Source organism: Nerophis lumbriciformis, linkage group LG06, assembly GCF_033978685.3.
Source record: "Nerophis lumbriciformis linkage group LG06, RoL_Nlum_v2.1, whole genome shotgun sequence".
Classification (NCBI taxonomy): domain Eukaryota; kingdom Metazoa; phylum Chordata; class Actinopteri; order Syngnathiformes; family Syngnathidae; genus Nerophis; species Nerophis lumbriciformis.
In genome coordinates this window covers 58,791,513-58,812,741 of record NC_084553.2, presented here as the reverse complement: position 1 = coordinate 58,812,741, position 21,229 = coordinate 58,791,513, and the positions used below count along the sequence as shown (strand labels likewise).

The 21,229-nt window shown below is 39.5% G+C and overlaps 1 protein-coding gene across 1 annotated transcript in view; it reads left to right on the top strand.

Annotated features, from left to right (window-relative positions):
- The first annotated feature begins 934 nt into the window (after nucleotides 1–934).
- LOC133608934 (tyrosine-protein kinase CSK) overlaps nucleotides 935–21,229 on the top strand; it is a 125,795-nt gene continuing 105,500 nt past the window's right edge. The window contains exon 1 of the mRNA XM_061964589.1: nucleotides 935–1,175. The gene's annotated coding sequence lies outside the window, so the exon portion shown is untranslated. The remainder of the gene's footprint in view (nucleotides 1,176–21,229) is intronic.

Genomic DNA, 21,229 nt, shown 5'->3' with positions numbered 1-21,229 from the left:
TTTGCTTTTGTTTTCTTTCCTTGTTGTTGAAAGTGCCTTGACTTTTGTTTTTTGTTTTTTTGATTGATTGAAACTTTTATTAGTAGATTGCACAGTGAAGTACATGTTCCGTACAATTGACCACTAAATGGTAACACCCCAATAAGTTTTTCAACTTGTTTAGGTCGAGGTCCACTTAAATTGATTCATGATACAGATATATACTATTTTCATAATACAGTCATCACACAAGATAATCATCAGAGTATATACATTGAATTATTTACATTATTTACAATCCGGGGTGTGGGATATGGAGGAGGGGGTAGGTGTGGTTGGTATCAACACTCCAGTCATCAACAATTGCATCATCAGAGAAATGGACATTGGAACAGTGTAGGACTGACTTGGTAGGATATGTACAGCAAGTAGTGGACACAGAGAGAGAGATCAGAAAGTATAAGAACAAGTGTCTACATTTGATTATTTACAATCCGAAGAGGTATGATGAGGAAGGGAGAAATATAATTATAAGTGTGAATTATAAATGTATGTTTGTTTTTCATTAAAACATTTTTATGGAGGATTCACATTATAATAGCATCTATTGTTTTGTTTTAATGTTCACTTAAATGACTTTCCTTTGTTACGAGCGTGAAAGACATTGCAGTACCATTGTTGTCCACAACATGAAAGAGGTGTGGCGGTTGGCGCTGTTCCAACACAGTTGCTATAATAACAGAATGTGAGATGAGTTTTAACAATTAGGAAGACTTAAAAGCATAATTTCTTCATTTGAACGCGTTTGGGTAGTGATTGTGTTTAAATGCAAGACGTTAGAGGAGAAATGCAAGTAACAAGTCCGCCATCGGTTGATTGTGTCACCTGTTGGCCGCCGGGTTGTGCTGGTGGACCGTCAAGCGGGCTCCCGCTACTCCGTCTGCGCATGCGCGGTGCAGGACGGCGCGGAGACCATTTCCTCCAAAGCAGCAGCAGGCCTCGTCGCCACAACATCACTCCCGAGTATGACAGCCTGCAACGCGGACTAGCGTCACGTCCAAACACGCAAGCGGCGTTTCGGGATTGTTGGAGAAAAAGCAACCGACGCCAAACCCGGATGCCGCCCGCAGGAAGCACCCCAATGGGCCGCCATCGCTAATTTGTCGCAGCCGCAGCGGGATCCTTTTTCTGAGGGGGTGAGTTTCTGTTTATGTCTCCTCCTCTTGTCCTAGCATTGAAGGCTACTCTATAATCGCTTTAAATCGACTTACGTCTCATTCAAAATGTGATTAAAGTGTATTTTTCTCCTCTAGCTTCACGTCGCTAGCGAGCTTCAAAGTAGAGCGTTACCGTTAGCCGCGAGCCAGCACAACACAATACTAATGCATTAGCAAACACAGTTACACAATGTGGACGCTTTTGCAACACAAAAGTGTGTAACACGCGAGAAAAATACACTAGGATAGTGTTGTCTGTACCCACGCAGCCCCTGATTCCATAATCGGACACGCTGCAAGCGGAAAAGGGCTTTGTGGTCTCCCCTGCGTTCTGACAGGACAATTGTTGCCATGATTTGCATCATTTTCATTAAAATCCGGTGTGATTAAAAAAGGCAAATGCAAAAATTTTAAAAAAAAAAATCCACTTCTACATGTACTGACGAGAACAAACCTTTTTTCACAAAGTGCCATCTCATAAAACACTATCCAAGTACCACCGTTATGACCAACATTTAAATACAGTAGCGCAGTAGGCCTAAGTATTCTCGAAAAACAAGGCAGAGGTTTTTATTTTTGAAGTCTTATTTCATAGTTTTGACCACCAAAACATCACACAAACATCTCTATATACAGTACATATTTAGACTTCTTTGCCGTACCACAGTTTGAGAATAAACGGACTAGAATTATGTAAATAGTCTGCATTTGTACTTAAATCTGCAGTCTATATTGTGCTTTTATTTTGTATTCAATGGCTCTTACTACTTCATGTACTGACAAGAACAGTGGTTCTCAAACCTTTCTCACCAAGTACCATCTCAGAAAACATTTAACTCTCCGTTACCGTTATGACCAACATTTAAATACAGTAGCGCAGTATGCCTAAGTATTCTCGAAAAACAAGGCATAGGTTTTATTTTTGAAGTCTTTTTCATAATTTTGACCACCAAAACATTACACAAACATCTCTATATACAGTACATATTTACAGACCTCTTTGCCGTACCACAATTTGAGAATTAACGGACTAGAATCATGTAAATATTCAGCATTTGTACTTAAATCTGCAGTCTGTTGTGCTTTTATTTTGCATTCAATGGCTCTTACTACTTCATGTACTGACAAGAACAGTGGTTCTCAAAACTTTTTCACCAAGTACCACCGTTATGACCAACATTTAAATACAGTAGCGCAGTAGGCCTAAGTATTCTTGAAAAACAAGGCCGAGGTTTTTTATTTTGAAGTCTTATTTCATAGTTTTGACCACCAAAATATTACACAAACATCTCTATATACAGTACATATTTACAGACTTCTTTGCCGTACCACAGTTTGAGAATAACCGGACTAGAATTATGTAAATAGTCAGCATTTGTACTTAAATCTGCAGTCTATGTTGTGCTTTTATTTTGCATTCAATGGCTCTTACTACTTCATGTACTGACGAGAACAGTGGTTATCAAACCTTTTTCACCAATTACCACCTCAGAAAACACTTAACTCTCCAAGTACCACTGTTATGACCAACATTTAAATACAGTAGCGCAGTAGGCCTAAGTATTCTCGAAAAACAAGGCAGAGGTTTCATTTTTGAAGTCTTTTTCGTAGTTTTGACCACCAAAACATTACACAAACAATGCACAAACATCTCCATATACAGTACATATACACAGACTTCTTTGCCGTACCACAGTTTGAAAATAACCGGACTAGAATTATGTAAATAGTCAGCATTTGTACTTAATTCTGCCATCTATATTGTGCTTTTATTTTGCATTCAGTGGCTCTTACTTCTTCATGTACTGACGAGAACAGTGGTTCTCAAACCTTTTTCACCAAGTACCACCTCAGAAAACACTTAACTCTCCAAGTACTACCGTTAAGACCAACATTTAAATACAATAGCGCAGTAGGCCTAAGTATTCTCGAAAAACAAGGCAGAGGTTTTTATTTTTGAAGTCTTTTTCATAGTTTTGACCACCAAAACATAACACAAACATCTCTATGTACAGTACATATTTACAGACCTCTTTGCCGTACCACAATTTGAGAATAAACGGACTAGAATCATGTAAATATTCAGCATTTGTACTTAAATCTGCAGTCTATGTTGTGCTTTTATTTTGCATTCAATGGCTCTTACTACTTCATGTACTGACAAGAACAATGGTTCTCAAACCTTTTTCACCAAGTACCATCTCAGAAAACCGTTATGACCAACATTTAAATACAGTAGCGCAGTAGGCCTAAGTATTCTCGAAAAACAAGGCAGAGGTTTTTATTTTTGAAGTCTTATTTCATAGTTTTGACCACCAAAACATCACACAAACATCTCTATATACAGTACATATTTACAGACCTCTTTGCCGTACCACAATTTGAGAATAAACGGACTAGAATTATGTAAATATTCAGCGTTTGTACTTAAATCTGCAGTCTATGTTGTGCTTTTATTTTGCATTCAATGGCTCGAGATGATATAAATCATCCATCCATCCATCCATCCATTTCTACCGCTTATTCCCTTCGGGGTCGCGGGGGTCGCTGGAGCCTATCTCAGCTACAATCGGGTGGAAGGCGGGGTACACCCTGGACAAGTCGCCACCTCATCGCAGGGCCAACACAGATAGACAGACAACATTCACACTCACATTCACACACACTAGGGCCAATTTAGTGTTGCCAATCAACTTATCCCCAGGTGTATGTTTTTGGAGGTGGGAGGAAGCCGGAGTACCCGGAGGGAACCCACGCAGTCACGGGGAGAACATGCAAACTCCACACACAAAGATCCCGCAATCAAAGTTTATTTACATAGCCCTTAATGATAAATGTCTCAAAAGGCTGCACAAACAACAACAACTTCCTCGGATCTGGTTCCACATCAGGGCAAAACACAATTTATTTAAATATAGTTACCTAATAAAGGAAAAAAATACAACTGTACAAAAGAAAAAGAAAATATGTAAAAACACTAATATGACAATCTGACATATTGTTTTGCTAATAAGTGAAAAAATACAAATTAACAACTGTACAAAAGACAAAGAAAACATTTAAAAACAGTTATTATGATGATCACATTGAACACTTAACAATAACCTCTTAAAGTTAAGGTGCAAAAATAAGGAATATGTAAGAAATGCTGAATAAAGTGTAACAAAATAGTGCAAAATATGAAAATGTAAACCTAGAGAAACTTGAGAACTATTTTCTGTGCCAGGAAGTTAGGGTGAGCACGACAAAGGTGGTGTGGTATTACCGGTCTTGGTGGGGGCCTTGCATAATTTCCAGACCACATTGGTTTGACTATGGTCTGTTTTGAAATATCCAAAAACCCGTCAAGGTGACTTTTCCTGTTTAATCCACAATTTCTTCATTTTTACTTTCTTTTCTCATTCCATGCAAAGAATCGACCGCGAGACAACACAACTAAACGTGATAGTTGATACTGTTACCTGATTGACTGCGAGTGTGTCCCTCCCACTGATCAGTGATCACTTCCTGCGTTGCCCAGTTACTAGAGAGCAAGTGCTTTTGTTCATGCAACCAACCTTGCTTTGCAACTTTCATTTTCTTTTGCCGAAGAAGAAGAAAAATTATGTAACGTTTTATCGCACACATATATCTATCGGGATATATATTGATATCGTTTTATCACCCAACCCTATGACAGTTCTGCGTTCTGCTGTTGTGAAGAACCTACTTTAAAAAAGAGTGGACAAAGATCCTCTATATTATGGGTCCTCCACCTTTTTTGTTTAATCTGGGCATTATATTCAATCAATCAAACAATCAATTCCTTTGTCATTGTCATAATAACACTTAAGTCATACATGAACAACGAGATTTTGTTTGAGCTTTGTCCAGCGGCATAGAAACTGCATTGATGTGCAGGTTGACAATAGTTTACATTTTAGCATTTTAGCATTGTCAGGAAGATCGCGATAAGAGGGACGTGGGGGTGGGAACAGTCAGATGTCTGATGGGTGTTACGTTGATGTTGTTCACGGACCGGCCTTCCACGTGTGGCAGATAAATATAGCAAATAAGTGCATGAAAAATGAATACATGAAAAAACTCACCATAACGTTCAATTAGTGGGAGCCCCTGGCCTTTTCCTTTTGCAAAAAAGCTCTCCATAGACTTTTTTTTTTTTTACTCATTTTTGCTAGTAGTAGGCTTTTTTGGCTTTAGTATCTGATGGGTAATAGGTGATACATCACATTTAAAGACAAGAGCACGGATATATGATGAAGCTAGAAATACTCGCCATTAGTTCCAATAGATTTCTGTGGATTTCTATTTCCATTCTAAAAGTTATGTGTTCATATTTTGTGCAATATTTCATACGTAGATACAGTTACCTTTTTTTGGTCCAATTTTCCATTCGTAAATACATCTGTTATTGCTAACGACTTGTGTAATAGGACTATGTGCAATAATACGAGCACTTTAACTTACTAGGCCAAAGGAGATGTGTATTTTCTTCATTCAGCACAATTATTATATGCAACAATTAAGCACTTCTCCACCTTTGACTACTATAACAGGCTTTTGCAATTATTTTGACTCAGGGCCAAATTTAGGGGAAAAAAATGTGTCTGGGGCCGGTATATCTATTTTTAGGAACCCTAATACAAAACCTCACAATAATGTCTGATTGAAAGCTAAAAACAATTATGATAGTCCGCCTTAAAAAACGGAGTGGAATTTTACATTTTTCTGTGAATGATAAAACACTGAATATTGACAACCCCTCTCGATCGACATATTTTACAATCAAGCGACACGCATTAAAAATGCAACAAACACAGCGAAATATGAACGTGAAGGGTAAACAAAAGCCCGCCTACTATCTTTTATCTGATATGTCACTAAGCTTTAGAACTTTGTTGTAAAAAAATCTCTTTCCGCGTCTGTCCCTGACACCCGCAATTTCAGGCTGGCCACTCTGGAAACGCTCCTCACCCACACTGCTTGGTGCCTCGTCTGAGCTGCCGTGACTTAGGTGACCATAGTAACTAGTATATCATGCAAAAGCACATATTCCAACCATTGAAATACTTTGTATAGTTCAACACTTCCGGCCATTTGAAAACATCACTGCACATCATAGTGGCAGCTACAGTTTCCATCATAAAGATGTAAAAAAAAATATTTGGGAATGTCTGGTGGGCCAGATTGAAAAGCTTAAAGAGCCACATGCGGCCCCCGGGCCTTAATTTGCCCAGGTCTGATCTATGGTCACTTTGTTCCTGATCTGCCCCGATCTTCGGTCATCAACCTGCCGCAGAGTAAAAATGGAACCTAGCTTTTAGCTACGATTTGGCACCTTTACATTTAACAAAGATGTAACAAATATAGCAAATGGTGACTTCCTATCAGGAGTTTTATATTACATCTATGAACCAGCTTATTGGTGTGTCTGGTGGGACTGGCGAAAGTTAAGTAGGAGAAAATGCGGTCGGTTATAAATTATTTAATGTCTCTGTGCAGCCCAGTAGCAAATGCATAACAGACCAGTGCCGTTCCTCGGACCGGTGGTTGGGTACCACTGCAGTGAAGTTGGCATGTTGTGTAAATCATAAATAAAAACAGAATACAATGATTTTCAAATCCTTTTCAACCTATATTCTGCACGTTTTACAACAGCGTGGCCTCGTAGTAAAAGAGTGCAGATACTAGACTGGCCTGCCTGTAGTCCAGACCTGTCTCCCATTGAAAATGTGTGGCGCATTATGACGCGTAAAAACAGAGACCCCGGACTGTTGAACAACTTAAGCCGTACATCAAGCAAGAATGGGAAATAATTCCACATGAAAAGCTTTAAAAATTGGTCTCCTCAGTTCCCAAATGTTTACTGAGTGTTGTTCAAAGGAAAGGCCATGTAACACAGTGGTAAAAATGCCCCTCTGCCAATTTTTTTGCAATGTGTTGCTGCTATGAAATTGTAAGTTAATGATTATTTGCAAAAACAAATTAAGTATCTCAGTTCAAACATTAAATACATTGTCTTTGCAGTCTATTCAATTGAATAGTATAGGTTGAAAAGGATTAGCAAATCATTGTATTCTGTTTTTATTTACGATTTACACACGTGCCAACTTCACTGGTTTTGGGTTTTGTACATGACATGTGTGCTTTGTTGTTTTAAAAGTACCAGGCCACCTGTTGAATAGCTTTCATATATATTTAGTGGACTGGTTGAAAAACAATACACTCTGTTGTCCTGCAGATAGTTAAAAATAGCCTATAGTAATAATACAAATAATAATAATAATGTTTGTCGTTTCTGGGTTATTGCACACAAACATGCCATACGAGGCTTTGGGGGACTTGAGTAAAAATCCCATTGCTGAATGTTTTATGAACTCGACCTGATGCTGTTCTCGCACTTCCTGTCTCTTGTGCTTTAAAGTGTGAGACTGAAGAAATGATCTGTACATACCTTTGCAAGCTGCAACGTGACCGCCGAGCACTTTTGCCACAGTCTTTCTTTCTTGGTAGCGTCTGCAGCCTTTTGCACAACACAACGTAAACACGTGTTGTATAGAGCTCAGATCTTTGTGCATCAAGCATGATTAACTCCTTTCAATGTGAAGCCGTTTGAGCTTACTTTCACTTAAATGTCGGGGGAAACTATGATGCTGTACTTGAATATAGTTCACATGTTTTAAGGCACTGTTGAACTGGGATTTGGATTTTTTTTTATGTCTGTAGCTTTAAGTTTAATGAGTTGTATGTTTTTGCCTTCAGGGGACCAATGTTCACATATTGGTGGTAGGCGATCAAAGGGTTGTTTTATTTTGGAGGGCAGGAATTGTAACAAAGGTGTGTAATAAGAGTTGTTTACTATTGGCAAGTGAGCCACAATTCAGGCACATTGACCCTCTCAGCTTTTTTAAAATTATTATTATTAGCCTTTATTTAACCAGGTAAAATCCCATTGAGATCAAAGATCTCTTTTCCAAGGGAGACCTGGCCAAGAGGGCAGCAGCAAGGTTACATTAAAAACAGTAAACAAATACAAAAAACATCACATTTACAACATTAAAACTTGCTCACATGACACATGTGCATACAGACAAGGTAGACTGTAATCCTTTCACAGAAGCTTTAAACTCATTCAACGTAACTAGGGTTTGAAGTTTAATGTTCGATTGTAGGTTATTCCAAGCCTTCGGTGCTGAAAACCTAAATGCTTTCTTGCCCGGTTCAGTTCTTACTTTGGGGACGACAAATTGCAGAACATTCATTGAACGAAGATTGTGACTTCCTTGTTTCTTTGTTAAAAGACAAGACAGATAAGATGGAGTGATACCCAGAATGTTTTTGTAGATGAAAACATACCAATGATTGAGGCGTCGAGCACATAAAGATGTCCAGTTAACCATTGAGTATAACACACAATGGTGAGTAAGGGGAGCGCAGTTGGTGATGAATGTCAGTGCCCCGTGGTACACACTATTCAGCTTGTGGAGACAACCAGCAGTAGCATTCATGTACAACACATCTCCATAGTCAATAACAGGTAAAAAGGTTGTTTCCACCAATTTCTGTTTCACAGTAAAAGAAAAGCAAGACTTGTTTCTATAATAAAATCCCAGTAAAAGTTTCAGTTTTTTTTACAACATACTGAATGTGCTCCTTAAAACTCAAGTGGTCATCAATTAAAAATCCTAAATATTTAAAAGCAGATACTAACATAATTTGTTGCCCACTTCTTGTTAAAATGTTCTCACACAGTGATGATCTTACAGTTTTTGATGTGGTAAAGAGCATACACTTTGTGTTTTCTGCATTTAAAACCAGTTGAAGATAGCAAAGTTGTTCTTGTACTCTGTCAAATGCATGTTGTAGATATTTAAAAGCCTCAGCAAGAGTGGGTGCTGTGCAGTATATGACAGTATCATCAGCATAGAAATGGAAAGTTGAGTTCGGAATATTCTGTCCAAGATTATTTATGTAAATAGTGAATAATAAGGGGCCCAACACAGAACTTTGAGGGACACCCTTTTTCACTTGCAGTACGTCCGAGGAGGAACCTTCTTGTTCTTGCGGCAACCCGTTTAGGTGGCAAAGTACCTAGGTGGTCCTTTTTAATGATTCAATCAGCGCTGGGCGACAAAACCGTATCAGTATGTATCGCTATAGACTTGTAATTGATATCAATAAAAAATAAGTTTGCTAAAACGTTCAATCATTATTTTCTTCTTCCTCGAAAGAAACCACAAGTTGCTAAGTAAGACTGGTTGCGTTAACAAAGGCACTCGCTCTCTGGTAACCATTAAGCAACGCAGGAAGTAATCGCTGATCAGTGGGAGTGACACGCTAACAGTCAGTCAGGTAACAGTATCAACTATCAAGTTTGGTTGCGCTGTTGTCTCGCGGTTGATTTTTTGCATTGAGAAGAGAAAGTGAAAATGAGTGCTGCAGAGAGCGAAAAAATTGTGGATGAAACGGAAAAAGTCACCTCGACAGTATGGCTGTTTTGGGGATTTTTTTTTTAAACGGACCGTAGTCAGACCAATGTGGTCTGTGAATTCCCCACCAAGACTGGTAATAGCACACCACCTTAGCCGCGCTCACTCTTTAGAGCACAGCTCTCTATGTTTATATTTTCACACTTTGCATTATTTTGTTGCATTTCATTAAGCATTTCTTACATGTGCACCTTTATTTTAAGAGGTTATTAAGTGTTCAATGTGATTTTAGTATTTTGATTAGATTGATTGTTGTTGACTTTTCCTTTCTGCCTTGATATGTGAGGTGATTATCATCAGAGGAAGGTTACATTTTAAATACAAATGTTTACATTTAATATACATTTCTCCTAAAAAATCAATAATTATCGATATCGACCTATGCAAAACACATATTGTGATATTGCCTGGCCCTAGATTCAAAGTATTGTGTTTGTGTCCATATTCAGGTTAACGTGATTGTTTCCTTTTTTAAGCACCTTTGATGTCCGTGTAAACAAAGCTACTGATCTCTCGTAGCCAGGTGGGTGTGTCAGTGTTTGGCACGCACACCCACACACCTACAAAGGAAAAAAAAAAAAAAAAGTCAGGAATTTTAATGTGTTGCTTTTGTGGAGGCTGACCCACTGCTGTTAATAACACGTCTTCAATACTTGAACACAGAAGGCCAAGTCACGCTGTGTTTGCAAGGTCGGCATATTGCATCTTGTTGTCTGCCCCTGCGACGGAGACGTTATCGACATGCATTAAGCATGGCCGCCTCCTGAGTGCATTTGGAAGTGGGATTATGTATCTTCGGAACGCGATCTTTATTTATGCCTGACAGCTATGATTCGAGTTTCCCTTCCTGCTGTGTTGTGGCGCACAGACCTCATTGGCATGCAGAGCTGAGGCTGGGACGTGTTCTCGCAAATGCGGCGCATCACTCGCCGTCCGTCATGTCACCTTTCTGCTTGGTCGTCATAGAAACCTACTATGTTCACAACAACCTGATGTTTTGGCAGGAAGGTCGACATAGTGAAGAGTAGAGGTGGGAATCTTTGAGCACCTCACAATTCGATTACGATTGCGATTCAGGAGCTACGATTCGATTAAAAATCGATTTATTGATGCATCTTTAATTTATGTACAATGATGCAGTTTTACGGTACGTTTCACTAAATAAGCGGATATCACTTGCAACAAGAAACGGTTAAATTAATTCCCCTCACATTTATTAAATTAATGGAAATGTGTGCAAATAATAAAGGAGCTGGTCGGATGTCTCGCTGAAGTCAGTCAAATTTTAGAACCGTCTGCATTACTTTTACAATATATCAATCGATTATTGACGTTTACTAATCGATTCTATAATCGTCCATGTCGGAATTGCGATGCATCTAAAAATCGATTTATTTCCCCCCATCTCTAGTGAAAACGATAATCCAGGATATCACTACACCAATACATAATCCCATTACCATCAGGGCGCAGGTACAGAACCATCAAATTCCGGAGGGCCCGCCTCAGAAAAAGCCTGATCCCTGCAGCTATAGCCGCCCTTAACAGCAGGCCCGGCCGACCTGTCTGACAAACCTATAAATGTGTTGGTCATGTATGATGTATTTTTGTTATTTTTGTTTTGTGATGTGTAATATCTATTGTTTAAATGTACAGCAGTGAAAATGAATTTCCCCAACGGGGACCAATAAATCTAAATCTAAAATCTAAAAAGAGTCAATGGTGCCGCAGTAATACGTATGCTACACCAGTAGTTTGCAACGGCATACCTTTTTATAAACAAACATAAAACCTGTACTAACTCAGGATGCACAAAATATATATTTTTCAAACAGATACCAATAACTTTCTGCATTTCAAGACCGATACTGATAACCAATAACTAAGATCTATTTTTTTTTTAGATTTCGATGAACTGTAGTTTGTGCATCCCTGGCAGTAGGAAAGACTCAAAGAAAAGTGGTTTTGGCAAACGGGAGCTAATCGATTCGTCCTGACAAAAGTAGTAGGGATGTAAAAGTTTTTTGTAACGATTCCTAATCAATTCACAAAAATCGATAAAAAAATATATATACCGTATTTTCCGCACTATAAGGCGCACCTAAAAACCTCCAATTTTCTCAAAAGCTGACAGTGCGCCTTATAATCCGGTGCGCCTTACATATGGACCAATATTGAGCCACAACAGGTCTCGCAACTACGGGATGCATAACGTAACCCCAGCCTCTACTGTATCGTCTATTCTATGTGCCTTATAATGCGGTGCGCCTTATATGTGAACAACGTTTTAAAATAGGCCATTCATTGAAGGTGCGCCTTAAAGTGCGGACAATACGGTATGTATATATAATTTATTTATTTTAAAATCTGTCCTGTCCAGCCACTTAGGCAAATCAAATTGTTGATGTAGATGTCCATATCTGCTTTACAGATTTACTTTAGAAAAGAGAAGTGTTGGATACTTTTCTTACTGCCTTATTTGTATTTGACTTTATTAAATGTTTGGGTAGCATTTCTGTTAAACAAAACACGGTGGACCATGGGTTAGTGCATGTGCCTCACAATACGAAGGTCCTAAATTCAATCCCGGGCTCAGGATCTTTTGTGTGGAGTTTGCATGTTCTCCCCGTGACTGCGTGGGTTCCCTTTGGGTACTCCGGCTTCCTACCACCTCCAAAAGACATGCACCTGGGGATAGGTTGATTGGCAACACTAAATTAGCCCTAAAGTGGGAATGTTGTCTGTCTATCAGTGGTGGCCCTGTGATGAGGTGGCGACTTGTCCAGGGTGTAACCCGCCTTCTGCCCGAATACAGCTGAGATAGGCTCCAGCAGCCCCTGCGACCCCAAAAGGGAAAAGCGGTAGAAAATGGATGGACGGATGGAAAAGCAGTTTTCTCTCAAGTAATATAAAAATGATCAGAGCTGTTTATTACATGGAGGAATGTAGTTAATCAATGATCTCGCACCAAATGTTATTGAAAAAGTATTGATTTTGAATCGAGAATTGAATCGTATGATGACCAAAGATTCACAGCCCTAAAAGCGAATATCGTTAACGAGAGTAAAGGATTCAATATTCAAGACCTTTTATTGTCATATGCATAGTTAAACAGTTTTGCCATACAAGGAAAACCTTACTTTGCTATTCCGCCCGAGTTGGTCGTCCAGGGTCATCGTTTTCTTGATGAAATCACAGATGACTTTAGGCCTCTGGTTGTCTCTTGTAAACTTTTTTTTTGCACTTTTCAAAAGTAGCGGCGGTCGGAACAAGCCTCACTCAAGCTTTTTCTTTGCGACGAGCTTTGGGGCCGCTTCTTTGGCAGAAGGCGTCTTTGTAGGCTTCCAAAACACTGTCATAGTGGTGCTGACATTTCTGGTGGTGTATAAAGGTTTGGCGTGTTGAAGGCTAGCGTGATGTTGTTTCACTCCTCGTGGAATGTTTGGTGAACAATGACACACTGTCTTCCTCTTAAACAGTGAATTCCCACATGATTGACGCATGTTTGTTTACAGCGAGCTCAGGAGACATTAAAGGGGACCTATGTACGCGTCAATATATACCTTGATGTTGCAGAAAAAAGACCATATATTTTTTTAACCGATTTCCGAACTCTAAATAGGTGAATTTTGGTGAATTAAACACCTTTCTAATATTCGCTCTCGTGACGTCACATCGGGAAGCAATCCGCCATTTTCTCAAACACCGAGTCAAATCAGCTCTGTTATTTTCCCTTTTTTCGACTGTTTTCCGTACCTTGGAGACATCATGCCTCGTCGGTGTGTTGTCGGAGGGTGTAACAACACAAACAGGGACGGATTCAAGTTGCACCAGTGGCCCAAAGATGCGAAAGTGGCAAGAAATTGGACGTTTGTTCCGTACACTTTACCGACGAAAGCTATGCTACGACAGAGATGGCAAGAATGTGTGGATATCCTGCGACACTCAAAGCAGATGCATTTCCAACGATAAAGTCAAAGAAATCTGCCGCCAGAGCCCCGTTGAATCTGCCGGAGTGTGTGAGCAATTCAGGGACAAAGGACCTCGGTAGCACGGCAAGCAATGGCGGCAGTTTGTTTCCGCAGACGAGCAAGCTAAACCCCCTGGATGTCTTGGCTCACACCGTCACGGAGATGATCAAGAGAAGAATATCGACCCTAGCTTCCCTGGCCTGCTGACATGAGGGTATGTCTACAGAATATATTAGTTGATGAAAATTGGGCTGTCTGCACTCTCAAAGTGCATGTTGTTGCCAAATGTATTTCATATGCTGTAAACCTAGTTCATAGTTGTTAGTTTCCTTTAATGCCAAACAAACACATACCAATCGTTGGTTAGAAGGCGATCGCCGAATTCGTCCTCGCTTTCTCCCGTGTCGCTGGCTGTCGTGTCGGTTTCGCTTGCATACGGTTCAGACCGATATGGCTCAATAGCTTCAGTTTCTTCTTCAATTTCGTTTTCGCTACCTGCCTCCACACTACAACCATCCTTTTCAATACATTCGTAATCTGTTGAATTGCTAAAGCCGCTGAAATCCGAGTCTGAATCCGAGCTAATGTCGCTATAGCTTGCTGTTCTTTCCGCCATGTTTGTCTGTGTTGGCTTCACTATGTGACGTCACAGGAAAATGGACGGGTGTTTATAATGATGGTTAAAATCAGGCACTTTAAAGCTTTTTTTAGGGATATTATGCGTGATGGGTAAAATTTTGAAAAAAACTTCGAAAAATATAATAAGACACTGGGAACTGATTTTTAATGGTTTTAATCATTCTGAAATTGTGATAATGTTCCCCTTTAACAACAGGCTTACAGCACACATGTAGGAGAAAAGGAGCGCTTGATTTGCCCACTCTAACACACCTACATAATAGTACTAGTAATATTGAAGATTTATTTTAAAATCTTTGCTGTTTTTGGAATTTTCAGCTTGACGTCATATTTCTTCATACCGACCCGACATTTATCATACAGCCCTTGAACTTCTGGTAATTCTTCTCCTGGCAGTGGAAAGGTTGACCAAATCCACAGTTCGGTCTTGTCATTGATACGTGACGCGGTTTTTGGTTTGTTGTTCAATTTCAGACATCAGTATACAATATATCCCACTAATCCACCATTAACATTTATCAGTTTTGATTCTTACATAATTCCCGTATGAAATTAAACTTAAAATGGTCTTCCAAAAACTCTCAGCCTTCAATTAGTGTAAACAAAAAATTCAATCATACAATCTTTACAACCACGTTTTATACCATCAACATTAGGGGAAGCACAAGCTTCATCAGCACTAGAATTTTCCTTGTTTAATTCAAAACCAAAATTTTCGTTATTTAAAAGCAAGAATATGGATTCTGGGCGAATATCTCAACATCAATGGTATTAATCGAAATAACAGAGGTAATTACCAATGCAAAAGATGGTAAACAATGTGCAGCTGCAGTATCCATGGATCTAACAAAAGTATTTACACAATTAAGAATAATATCTTAATGAAGAATGGTATGGCATCAGAGGGGTTGGTCTTGGACCTGATAAAAAGTTATTTAACCAACAGGAAGCAATACGTGAAGTTAGGTGGAAATATGTCAACAGAGCTAGATATATCTTGCTGTGTACTCCCAGGATCAATACTGGGACAAAAACTGTTCTGTCAGTATAAACATTTGCAAAGTTGCAAAATACTTAGTTTTGTTTGCAGACGACACAACTGTGTTTTGCTCGGGAGAGAACACGCAGAAGTTAGAACAAATAATAACCAAAAAAATAGATTATCTTTGATTCTCAGTAAAGCTAAAAGAATACTTTTCGGTAGCAGCTGAAGACAAAGTCAAATACAATTACCGGTAGACGGAAAATACACTGAAATAGTAAAATAAACCAAATTTTTCGGTGTAACAAAATGATCAGGACATCTCATACAATAATATATATGACATAAAGTGGCAATAAATATTTGAATAATGAATTAAGCAGAATATGTACTTGACCAAAAATCACTTTATATTCTTTACTGCTCGCTAGTGTTACCATATCTGAGTTATTGTGCAGAATTATGGGGGAATAATTACAAAAGTGCTTTTCATTCACTAACAGTGTTACTAAAAAGATCAGTTAGAATAATACATGACGTTGGATATAGAGGACATACAAATCCTCTATTTACTAAATCAAACATATTGAAATTTAATGACTTGGTGCATGTAAAAACAGCTAAAATGATGTACAAAACAAACCATAACCTGCTACCCAAGAATGTACAACGATTCTACAAAAAAAAAAAAAAACTACCTTAAAACATTTGTATGAACGTACAACACTTAAAACCTTAGTGTGTTGTAATAAATTATGGAATGGATTAAGTAAAGAAGTTAATGTACTAATATGATCCAGTTTAGTAGGCTGTTCAAATTAAAAGTGCTTACAAAGTACAGGAAGAAGAATTTTGAGAAACACCTTCAACTTTATTGAAAAGGAGATATTCTTCATCTCAGTATGTTTATCTTGACTGACTTAACCTACTCAGTGGCCTAGTGGTTAGAGTGTCCGCCCTGAGATCGGTAGGTTGTGAGTTCAAACCCCGGCCGAGTCATACCAAAGACTATAAAAAAATGGGACCCATTACCTCCCTGCTTGGCACTCAGCATCAAGGGTTGGAATTGGGGGTTAAATCACCAAAATGATTCCCGGGCGCGGCCACCGCTGCTGCCCACTGCTCCCCTCACCTCCCAGGGGGTGATCAAGGGTGATGGGTCAAATGCAGAGAATAATCTCGCCACACCTAGTGTGTGTGTGACAATCATTGGTACTTTAACTTTAACTTTAACTTTAATTATATATTCCAAGAACTGCTGTACTAACGATTCACTAATATAAATTGCGTTACTAAAAAAGAGCAAGTTTCCTGAAGTGAGAAACGGGTAGGATTAAATAAGCTTTGCTTTCGGAGAAAAGAGAAATGATGTGATGCATCATGTGAACCCTCACAATATTTTTGACCAGTTTGTCAAGTCGAAGCATAATCATTGTGTCCCATAAACGTACCAAGGTGTGTTTTAAGTACAGAGTGCTTGTATTATTTAGCTATGCATGGTGCAATCGTATGTGCACAATATGTAATATTTATTACTCCTTTTTAATTTTTCAGTGCATTTTACTTTGGTTGCTTTATGTAAAAATGGCACTGCTGATATTTCAGCTGCTCTATGCTCTTACTGTATACCCTCCACTTACTTCCTCCCACACTGTTGAGTGCGTTGGGCATGTCCTCCACTGTGTTCTTTCATGTTTCCCTCTTGTTTTCATGTGTTTTTACCTTTTTGGTTTTAACGGAGGGGTGGCACTTTTGGGACTTTTGTGCTACTTAAAATACTTTTTTGTGGACTTTTTGAATCTATACCGCAATCACATAATTTCCCCATTGTGGGACAAATAAAGGTCTATCCTAGCCTACTTTTTTTAACTTTATTTTTTATTTTTATTAAAGCAGATTTTGCGCTTAGCAATGTTATTGTGAAGGCTGGAATGAAAGTGTGCTGCTATATTTTTGTGTGGAGACGACTCCATGCTGTTTTGAAATAATACAACACACCTCTCAAGTTGAGGCTGATGTGTATGATGTGCTGCAGGTGTATGGGTTGTCCTGGCTAGCTTTAGCTTCCTAGTTTGTTCGCAGACTTAGCTGGTCTTTCAAATAGCTGTTTCCACATTGTTTAGTTCGGAAGGGGGCTGTAGGTGTTTTGGGGGACGAATGGAGCCGACTCCCCCAGACTAATGTTCCCTCTTCTCACGATGACAGCATTCACGTCACGTTTATGTTAATTTCTGTGACAGTATTCATATCTTCCTTGTTAAACAGTAGATTCTGTTGTCATTGGCCGTTTCTGTGCTTCCGACTTTGTCTCACGATGAATAAAAACCGTATTGCAAGCAACATCTAAATGTATTTCATAAACCATTCCATCCCCATCTTCTATTCGTAAATCCATGCACACATGCTATTTTCCGGACTATAGAGTGCACCAGTATATAAGCCGCACCCACTAAATTCTTAGAAGAAAATACATTTTACATATATTAGCCGCAGTTATATGTTTTGAAATGAGTTATTTACACAAATATATTTTGTAAATGTTTATTTATATAACTTAATTGTTTCCAAACGGTGCCTGTAACATGGCAGTAAAACGGCTGATCAAGCAAAACAGAGGTCATCGTCATGGACCCACTAGCTGCGGAAGCTAGCTCGCCAATCAACTATACAAACTCAGTAACTCCATGGTGACGTCTTGGTGAATTTACGAAAGTGAAACAATACAAAAAGGATGTCATTGCAAGTTTATAATACTAACAAAGACACTCCCAAATGATCTAATGCTAACAACGCCAGCTTCATTACATTACGATAGCACGCAGAAATATGCATGAAAACACTCCTACAAACATCACACATGGGATGATTTAGTAAGTAAGAATTGTTTTAGTTGTATTGTAAACATTACAAACATTGCTTGGAATGATGGATGAGGAATTCCTACGAGGAGAAACGCTATGGACGGCTAGAAGTCGGAGCACATATGCATAAAAACATGCATATCTTCTTATTTACCAAGAATTGTTTTAGTTGTATTGTAAACCTTACAAACATTGCTTGGAATGATGGCTGAGGAATTCATACGAGTATAATCAATCAATCTTTATTTATATAGCCCTAAATCACAAGTGTCTCAAAGGACTCCACAAGCCACAACGACATCCTCGGTACAAAGCCCACATACGGGCAAGGAAAAACTCACCCCAGTGGGACGTCGATGTGAATGACTATGAGAAACCTTGGAGAGGACCGCATATGTGGGTAACCCCCCCCCCTCTAGGGGAGACCGAAAGCAATGGATGTCGAGTGGGTCTGACATAATATTGTGAGAGTCCAGTCCATAGTGGATCCAACATAATAGTAAGAGTCCAGTCCATAGTGGGGCCAGCAGGACACCATCCCGAGCGGAGACGGGTCAGCAGCGCAGAGATGTTCCCAGCCGATGCACAGGCGAGCGGTCCACCCCGGGTCCCGACTCTGGACAGCCAGCACTTCATCCATGGCCACCGGACCTGTGCCCCCCCCCCCCCCCCCCCCCCTCAAGGAAAAGGGGAGCAGAGGAGAAAAGAAAAGAAACGGCAGATCAACTGGTCCAACAGGGGGGCTATTTAAAGGCTAGAGTATACAAATGAGTTTTAAGATGGGACTTAAATGCTTCTACTGAGGTAGCATCTCTAATTGTTACCGGGAGGGCATTCCATAGTACTGGAGCCCGAATAGAAAACGCTCTATAGCCCGCAGACTTTTTTTGGGCTCTGGGAATCACTAATAAGCCGGAGTTCTTTGAACGCAGATTTCTTGCCGGGACATATGGTACAATGCAATCGACAAGATAGGACGGAGCTAGACCGTGTAGTATTTTATACGTAAGTAGTAAAACCTTAAAGTCACATCTTAAGTGCACAGGAAGCCAGTGCAGGTGAGCCAGCATAGGCGTAATATGATCAAACTTTCTTCTTCTTGTCAAAAGTCTAGCAGCCGCATTTTGTACCAACTGTAATTTTTTAATGCTAGACATAGGGAGACCCGAAAATAATACGTTACAGTAGTCGAGACGAGACGTAACGAACGCATGAATAATGATCTCTGCGTCGCTAGTGGATAAAATAGAACGAATTTTAGCGATATTACGGAGATGAAAGAAGGCCGTTTTAGTAACACTCTTAATGTGTGACTCAAAGGAGAGAGTTGGGTGGAAGATAATACCCAGATTCTTTACTGAGTCGCTTTGTGTAATTGTTTGGTTGTCAAATGTTAAGGTGGTATTATTAAATAAATGTCGGTGTTTAGCAGGACCGATAATCAGCATTTCCGTTTTCTTGGCGTTGAGTTGCAAGAAGTTAGCGGACATCCATTGTTTAATTTCATTAAGACATGCCTCCAGCTGACTACAATCCGGCGTGTTGGTCAGCTTTAGGGGCATGTAGAGTTGGGTGTCATCAGCATAACAATGAAAGCTAACACCGTATTTGCGTATGATGTCGCCTAGCGGCAGCATGTAAATACTAAAGAGTGCAGGGCCAAGAACCGAACCCTGAGGGACTCCGCACGTTACCTTAACATAGTCCGAGGTCACATTATTATGGGAGACGCATTGCATCCTGTCAGTAAGATAAGAGTTAAACCACGACAAAGCTAAGTCTGACATACCAATACGTGTTTTGATACGCTCTAATAAAATATTATGATCGACGGTATCGAAAGCAGCGCTAAGATCAAGAAGCAGCAACATAGATGACGCATCAGAATCCATCGTTAGCAGTAGATCATTAGTCATTTTTGCGAGGGCTGTCTCCGTAGAGTGATTTGCCCTGAAACCGGATTGAAAAGGTTCACAGAGATTGTTAGACACTAAGTGTTCATTTAGCTGCTGTGCGACAATTTTTTCGAGGATTTTCGAAATAAAGGGAAGGTGGGACACCGGTCGGTAGTTTACCATGAGGTCAGGATCAAGGTTAGGTCTTTTGAGCAGAGGATGAATAACCGCTTTCTTGAATGCTAGGGGAACAGTGCCAGAGGAAAGTGATACGTTTATAATATTTAGCACTGATGGACCTAATAATACAAAAAGCTCCTTGATAAGTTTCCCAGGAAGTGGGTCAAGTAAACATGTTGTTTGTTTTATCCCACTTACACGCTGTAATAGTTCCTCTAATGTTATTTCATCAAAAAGAGAGAGACTATTTTGTATTGCAGTATCCGTCGTAGATACAGTTGTATCTGTGTTCATAGAACCCAGTTGTAGCTGGGATGCGTTGTCTTTAATCTCCTTTCTAATGAGTTCAATTTTCTTATTAAAGAAATTCATAAAGTCATCTGCCGAGTGGGTGGAGCTATTGGGAGGAGTCCCTTGTGGGGTTAGCGATGCTACTGTACTAAACAAAAATTTAGGGTCGTTTTTGTTGAGGCGGATGAGATTTGAGTAATATTTAGCTTTAGCTAAGGTAAGCATGCGTTTATACGATATTAAACTATCACTCCATGCTTGATGGAAAACCTCAAGCTTGGTCGCGCGCCATTTGCATTCCAACTTTCTACATGATAATTTATGAGCTCTGGTTTCCTCTGTAAACCATGGGGTGCGCCTTCTAGGGGCCCTTTTTTGTTTTAGCGGTGCTATACTATCAATGGTTTTGCGCAGGGCATTGTCAAAGTTGTTAGTGAGGTTATCAATAGAGCCGACATAATTTGGGAATGGTGCCATTACCGAAGGCAGTAGGTCAGCAAGAGTCATCGTTGTGGCAGCATTAATGTTGCGGCTGCTATAGCAGTTATTATTATTATTAGTTTGTTGACAATGAGTCAGAACTTCGAATTTTATAAGGTAATGATCGGACATTACTTTAGTATACGGGAGTACCATAACTTTGGAGGTGGTGACACCCCTGACCAGCACTAGATCTATCGTATTGCCGTTGCGATGCGTAGGTTCATTTATTATTTGTGTAAGAC